The sequence below is a fragment of the Lissotriton helveticus genome (genome assembly GCF_964261635.1).
Source record: "Lissotriton helveticus chromosome 1_1 unlocalized genomic scaffold, aLisHel1.1 SUPER_1_unloc_8, whole genome shotgun sequence".
In the NCBI taxonomy this organism is placed as follows: domain Eukaryota; kingdom Metazoa; phylum Chordata; class Amphibia; order Caudata; family Salamandridae; genus Lissotriton; species Lissotriton helveticus.
The window spans coordinates 1,215,091-1,222,181 of NW_027611725.1; the positions used below are offsets into that span (position 1 = coordinate 1,215,091).

The 7,091-nt window shown below is 44.9% G+C and overlaps 1 pseudogene; it reads right to left on the reverse strand.

The window, feature by feature from the left end:
- Positions 1-1,227: 1,227 nt before the first annotated feature.
- LOC144806497 (uncharacterized) lies at positions 1,228-3,416 on the reverse strand (annotated as a pseudogene).
- Positions 3,417-7,091: the final 3,675 nt, after the last annotated feature.

The window sequence follows — 7,091 nt, forward strand, 5'->3', positions numbered from 1 at the left end:
GGAGAGCTGCAGCTCACATTCTCCTGCTTCAGAGGTAAATGTCATGCACTGCAAGGGTTAACCCAGAGAGCTGCAGCTCACATTCTCCTGCTTCAGAGGTAAATGTCATGCACTGCGAGGGTTAACCCGGAGAGGTCCAGCTCACATTCTCCTGCTTCAGAGGTAAATGTCAGCACTGCGAGGGTTAACCCAGAGAGGTCCAGCTCACATTCTCCTGCTTCAGAGGTAAATGTCAGCACTGCGAGGGTTAACCCAGAGAGCTGCAGCTCACATTCTCCTGCTTCAGAGGTAATTGTCATGCACTGCGAGGGTTAACCCGGAGAGCAGCAGCTCACATTCTCCTGCTTCAGAGGTAAATGTCATGCACTGCAAGGGTTAACCCGGAGAGCTGCAGCTCACATTCTCCTGCTTCAGAGGTAAATGTCATGCACTGCAAGGGTTAACCCAGCGAGCTGCAGCTCACATTCTCCTGCTTTCCCTTCTGCTCTTCTACACAGTTCTCTGGCCGCTGTCACAGAACAATTAATGATGCATAAAATGACAAAAACCACAGCCAGCCGAAGAATCTTCAGTTTGTGCTTGTTAAATTGTTTTGAGTGTGTTGGGTTTATATGTGTTATCACTAATCTCCAGAATTGCCTGAAAATACCCTTGTTAGTCCAAGCATTGTTCATGGTGTTGATTTAGCAGGTAACATGGTCAGGTGTGCTTGGATTTCTTTCTTAAAACTCTCACAGAATAAAAACCAACAATGTTTCTTTACTTTTAGTCCACTTTGTGCTAGTCTCTGTAATAAACGAGCCACTCTTGTGATTTTGGCACCCTATGATGACTCTTGCCACCACCATTTTCATTGATTTTAGTGTGTTCCTCAATGTAGGATGGTCCTGCATTTGCCTGTTTCTCTTCTGTTCTGTAATCTTACTGTCTTTCAGTGGGAGCTGTTACTGAGTGGAACTGTCTTGCCAAGAGCAGAGCATGTGGGATGTGCATTTGAAGGCATGCAGTTGTGATTGTATTATGCATTGGTGAGAATTTCGAGTTCTTACTATTGGCTTTGACCATTCTGTTTTCTGACTTTAACTTGCTTTATGGCAGTGCTGACTATTGCTTTTGACATGCTCTCATGTCATCTTGCTTTTCAATTCCATCTTGCTTTGGGCCTTTCTGTCTGGCAGGGGGCCGCAGAGCTGAATGTTTTGCTTTGACTTGTCTTCTACACTCTGTGCGCTAGTAGAAACCGGTTCTTATCAGACGAATGTGCAGGCTCCTTCTCGAAGTCATAGCAAAAGGCCTGATCAACCAATGCTGTGCTCGGGGGCACGTAGTGGTACGGAATCTCATGAGAACGAGGGGGCGTGGCTTGCTAGAAGTTTTGTTATGTTTGGATTGGTATTAAAAAGGGGGAGCCTCCACTGGTCTGGTGGAAGTGGAAGTTTGGGAGTCTGGATTCCGAGTGAAGGCAGACGTGTCTAACTCGGATTGAACCCTGATTGCTGAGCTCTGATCCCCGGCTGTGTGAATACTTCCCCCGGCCGGAAGTGGGCAGTGTATGCATCAGGTGATGTATTGAGTTTTGTGGTTATTGCCATTGTGATGTGAGCCAGTGGCTGTGATCGTTTGAGTTGTTTCTTTGTGGTGTGGGAGGTGCACATCCAGAGTGATCTTCTACTCTGTGTACATATATTTCTGATCTCTTGCAGGACGACCTAGCTGTAGGGAAATAAATAATAGCAGAGAATAGACGCTTTCATTGATGGTGATGGTGGAGTGCTCGCTGATTTTTTTTTAGGTTTGAAGATTGACAAAAGCTTTCTGAACTTTCACTGCCATGATATGTCATTTCTCCTGTGTGTCTTCACTGATGAATCCTTAATGTTGAAGAATCACGAAAGCTACTTCCACATTCCCTGCAATGGTATGGTTTTTCTCCAGTGTGTGTTTGCTGATGTCTATGTAGGACTGATAAGAGACAAAATCTTTTCCCACAATCATTGCAGTGGAATGGTTTTTCTCCAGTGTGTATTTACTGATATCCATGTAGGACTTATGAGCGACAAAATCTCTTCCCATATTCATTGCACTGGAATGGTTTATCCCCAGTGTGTGTTTTCTGATGCTGCTTTAGGTGCGATAATTTATAAAAACTCTTCAGACATTCACTGCAATTATATGGTTTCCCCCTGTGTGTGTTTGGTGATGATACATTAATCCTGAACAGGAACTAAAACTACTTCCACATTCACTGCAATGGTATGGTTTTTCCCCTGTGTGTGTTCTCTGATGCTGTTTTAAGTTTGTTAATTGACTAAAACTCTTCAGACACTCACTGCAATGGTATGGTTTTTCCCCTGTGTGTGTTTGGTGATGATACATTAATCCTGAAGAGGTACTAAAACTACTTCCACATTCACTGCAATGGTATGGTTTTTCCCCTGTGTGTGTTCTCTGATGCTGTTTTAAGTTTGTTAATTGTCTAAAGCTCTTCAGACATTCACTGCAATGGTATGGGTTTTCTCCAGTGTGTGTTCTCTGATGCTGTTTTAGGTTTGATAATAGACTAAAGCTCTTCAGACATTCACTGCAAGGATATGGTTTTTCCCCTGTGTGTGTTCTCTGATGCTGTTTTAGGTTTGATAATAGACTAAAGCTCTTCAGACATTCACTGCAAGGATATGGTTTTTCTCCAATGTGTGTTCTCCAATGCTTTTTTAGGTGTGATAAATATCTAAAGCCCTTCCCACATTCATTACACTTGAATGGTTTTTCTCCAGTGTGTGTTCTCTGATGACTCATGAGTTTAGATGATTCCGTAAAACTACTTCCACCTTCACTGCAATTATATGATTTTCCCCTGTGTATGTTCGCTGAAGCTTTTTTAGGCCTAATAATTGACTTAAGGTCTTCAGACATTCATTGCATTTGTATGGCTTTTCCCCTGTGTGTGTTCTCTGATGCAGTTTTCGGCTTGGTAAATGTACTCTGTTTTATAAAGCAGAACCCCCATTTCTTTTAACTTCCATTTAACTGTGCTTTTCACTGGCTGCTGTGAAATGGCCTGAAAGAGTTTACAATGCACCTCTAGCACTGAATGGTGGTCTGATATCACTTTAGGAAGCAGAGTACTGCTGTAACCACCTCATGATCAGAGCTGGTATTGGACATGTTTACACAAGAAGTGTTTGATCAGTGTTGCCTTCATTTTCTAGAGGTCATTTCTTCATCTTGAGGCACGGAGGTGCACAGCTGAGACTCGTAGAACCACCGATTTGCCCTTGACGGTACTTCCAAGATCTGTCAGTTTATGTTCAGGTTCGGCTGCCTCTGTCGGTACTTATGTTTTCCTGAATACTGGAACTCAATGTTTTGGACTTTGCTTTTGCAGGTTTACAGTATTATCTTCATTACTCCTAAACATTTTGTGCAATCAAGGATTGTGTTCTGTCGGATGTAAAGAGATTTAAATTACTTAAATGGAAAATACCGGAATGTGCATACACAATTTTTAGTTGATTGTATAAACATCTCATTTATTGCTATTGTTGAAAGTTATCAAGACATTTAAGACACATTTAGCCATACAGAGATATTTGCATAAACGTTCCTTTGAACATGCCACAAAAATATTTATTTCAGCAAAGGTGTTCATTGAGTAACTTAACTAAAAAAGGGTGTTTGCGTAGAACGCATATACTAGTTACAGCTTTAGGTAGATGCATATGGTCAAGGTTTTCTTAAAACAAGAACAGCTCTTGGATTAAGAGATGGATCAGGAACACTCAAGACAGCAAGGTGGACATCAGGATGTTGTGCCATACATCAAATCTTATTGTTCACGGAGGTGCCTGGTTCCATTCACTACTAACTCTTTTTTCAGGAGGATTCCCCTCGCTGTTGACTCAAGGCCTGATTACGGGGGCCTTTTGTGCGCTGATTGTTGTGATACCACTGCTCCTGAGGCGGAAAGCCGGGAGTGCGCTAAATTGTAATTGTTTTTAAAAAAAATGGTGTTGCTTTTAAACTGACCTGATCTTTCCCTCGCTACCATACTCAGGGGCCACACCACGCTCCATTCATTGACCGTGCAGCGGATTGAGCGCTGACACGGGACCTTCAGGAAGGCCAAACAACCCGCCGCCATCACTGGCGAGGTCGCGGGCCACGCCCCTTTGCGAGACCACACCCCCCGCCCACATTATTTAACGGCGCTGAATTGCGAGCGCCGTTGGATACCACTGCTCCTGAGGCGGAAAGCCGGGAGTGCGCTAAATTGTAATTGTTTTTTAAAAAATTGTGTTGCTTTTAAACAGACCTGATCTTTCCCTCGCTACCATACTCAGGGACCACACCACGCTCCATTCATTGACCGTGCAGCGGATTGAGCGCTGACACAGGACCTTCAGGAAAGCCAAACACCCCGCCGCCATCACTGGCGAGGTCGCGGGCCACGCCCCTTGGCGAGACCCCGCTCCCCCCTAGCCGCCCCCCTGCACATATAAAAATGTGCAACTTCAGGACGCGCAGCGGACGAGCGCAGGGGGCACGCCGTTTGCGCACCGAAGGTGCGCCTAAGGCAAGCCCGTCTGCGCCAGCTCCGGGCCCAGGGCCAGCCATGCTGTCAGTTCACATCCCGCTCATAGACTGTCCTGGTCCAGATCGCAACTAATCGACCTAGGTAAGACACCTTGCACCTCCCCTACACCATGTAACCTCTCTATGTCCTGCCCCTCTAGATTTAAATGTCACAACCGTCCTTTTGCCTTCTCCCTCTACCCAGACTGCTCTCATAATACTACAAACTGCCTGCCTCCTCCCTTGAAAATTTACTCCATGGGATTGCTGAATTGCAGATCTCTACCATGCCACGCCAGTGACTTTTGGCTGCTACTATCTACCATGTCTTGGGACTTGCTGTTCCTTACGGAGACATGGATCAAAGATTCCTCCAACCCAGACATATCCCTCGCATTACCTACCAACTACTACCTCACAGGAATAACCCGTGAGGGCTCTAAAACGGGTGGAGGAATTGCCATAATATCAAAGACCCACTTGACAATCACTTCCGGGAAAATTACTAATATAAAGCCCATTGAGGCACTATATTTTTCTATCTCGGACTCCACCACAGCCATCTTTTCAGGAATCCTGGCCTACAACCCCCCTAATACCACCCAATCAGCCATCTCGGAACTTCTGGCAGTAACCGCAGACCTGTCCCTCAAACATCCTCATTTTACGGTACTGGGAGACTTCAACCTCCATGTTGATACAAGTAGCTGTAACCACGCCACTTCCTTCCTAAATTCTATGCAAAATATAAATTTGACTCAAGGAGTTAAGGGTCCTACTCACGTAGCAGGCCATACCCTTGACCTTATCTTTTCCAACTGGCCGAAGTTAAAAATACTCCCTGCCAAACCCTGACATGGTCGGATCATTATCTGATCCCATTTGAGGTACTTACAACTCAAACTGTCAAAAAAGAATCAGCCATGAGAACACAAGGCAGAAAATGGCACAAAATTTCATGTAACACCCTAGAGCAATCATATAACAACACTCTAAACCCCCCCCTTCGATCTCAATGTAGCAGTCCTTACATTTAACAATGATCTTATGACTGCCATCAAGAAGGTTGCCCCGTTAGAGAACCTTACTTCCCGTAGACAAAAACCATCAGCCCCCTGGTTCACCTTGGAATTAAGGGAACACAGAAGCCGTTGCAAAAAGTTAGAGCGACTTTGGCGACGGACCTATGACCCCTCTGCCAAGCTAATATATAGACAGGCCCTCAAGGAGTTTAACAAACTTAAACGCAACTCTATGAGTGCCTACTTTGCGAAAACTATTACCAATGCAAAAAACTCCACCAAAACCCTTTTTAACATAATAAAAGAATTCACTAACCCCACTGCCTTATCTACATCAGCCTCTCCCTCCCTAGCATTTAGCGAAGATCTATCTGATTTCTTTGCGAACAAAATCACAAACATTACAGCTACCATTCGTCAAAACTGTTCTGATACTACTGAAGTCCCTATCACGCCCTGCAAGACCACTTTCACTAGTTTTAAACCACTTACCATGGAGTATGCATTGAACTTATTCCTGAAATGTAAATCAGGTTCACCACTTGACCCTGCACCGGCCCTGGTCATGAATGCAATCGCCGAGTTAGCTATCAACCCCCTACTTGATATTTGGAACTACTCCTTATCTTCAGGCACTGTCCCGTCCGTGTGGAAACAAGCAATGCTAATTCCCAATAAAAAAAAAAACAGGCGTCGACCCCTCCTGCCTCACCAACTACCGACCTATCTCACTTCTACCCAAGCCAGCTAAAGTGCTTGAGAAGCCGGTACAAGAGAAGCTATCTTACTACCTTGAGTCAAACTCGCTGCTCCACGATACTCAGTCAGGATTTAGACCAAACTTTAGCACTGAGTCAGCCCTACTTGAGGTATCTGAGTCTATCAGAGAGTGCACGGATAGTGGAGAGGAGGCCATGTTGGTTCTCCTCGACCTATCCGCTGCATTCGATACCATCTCCCACGACGTATTACTCACTCGCCTACAAGAAGTAGGAGTGGGCGGAACTCCCCTCGCCTGGGTCAAATCTTTCCTCACGGATAGATTTCAACAGGTGATGCTGGGACCCTTCATCTCCACCAAGAAACCTTTGATTTGGGGAGTCCCACAAGGATGGGCCGTCAGTCCACTTTTATTCAATGTATATCTAAAACCACTGGCAAAAGTGGTAGAATCCTGGGGCGTCAGAGTAAATTTTTACGCGGACGACACTCAGTTAGTATTCTCCTTCAAAGACCATTCCGAAAAGTCATTTAACAACTTTAGACTCTGCATGGTGGACATCGCCACTTGGATGTCGTCCAACAATTTAAAACTCAACACAGATAAGACTGAAGTCCTTTTTTTTAACCAGAAACTTCCCATCTCTCCCAGTCTTTGGTGGCTGACTGAGTTAAACCCTCCTCCGGCACCAGTCCAAGCTGCTCGTAACCTGGGCTTCCAATTTGACACTGCTCTATCCTGTAAGACTCAAATTAATAAAGTCACCACATCCTGCT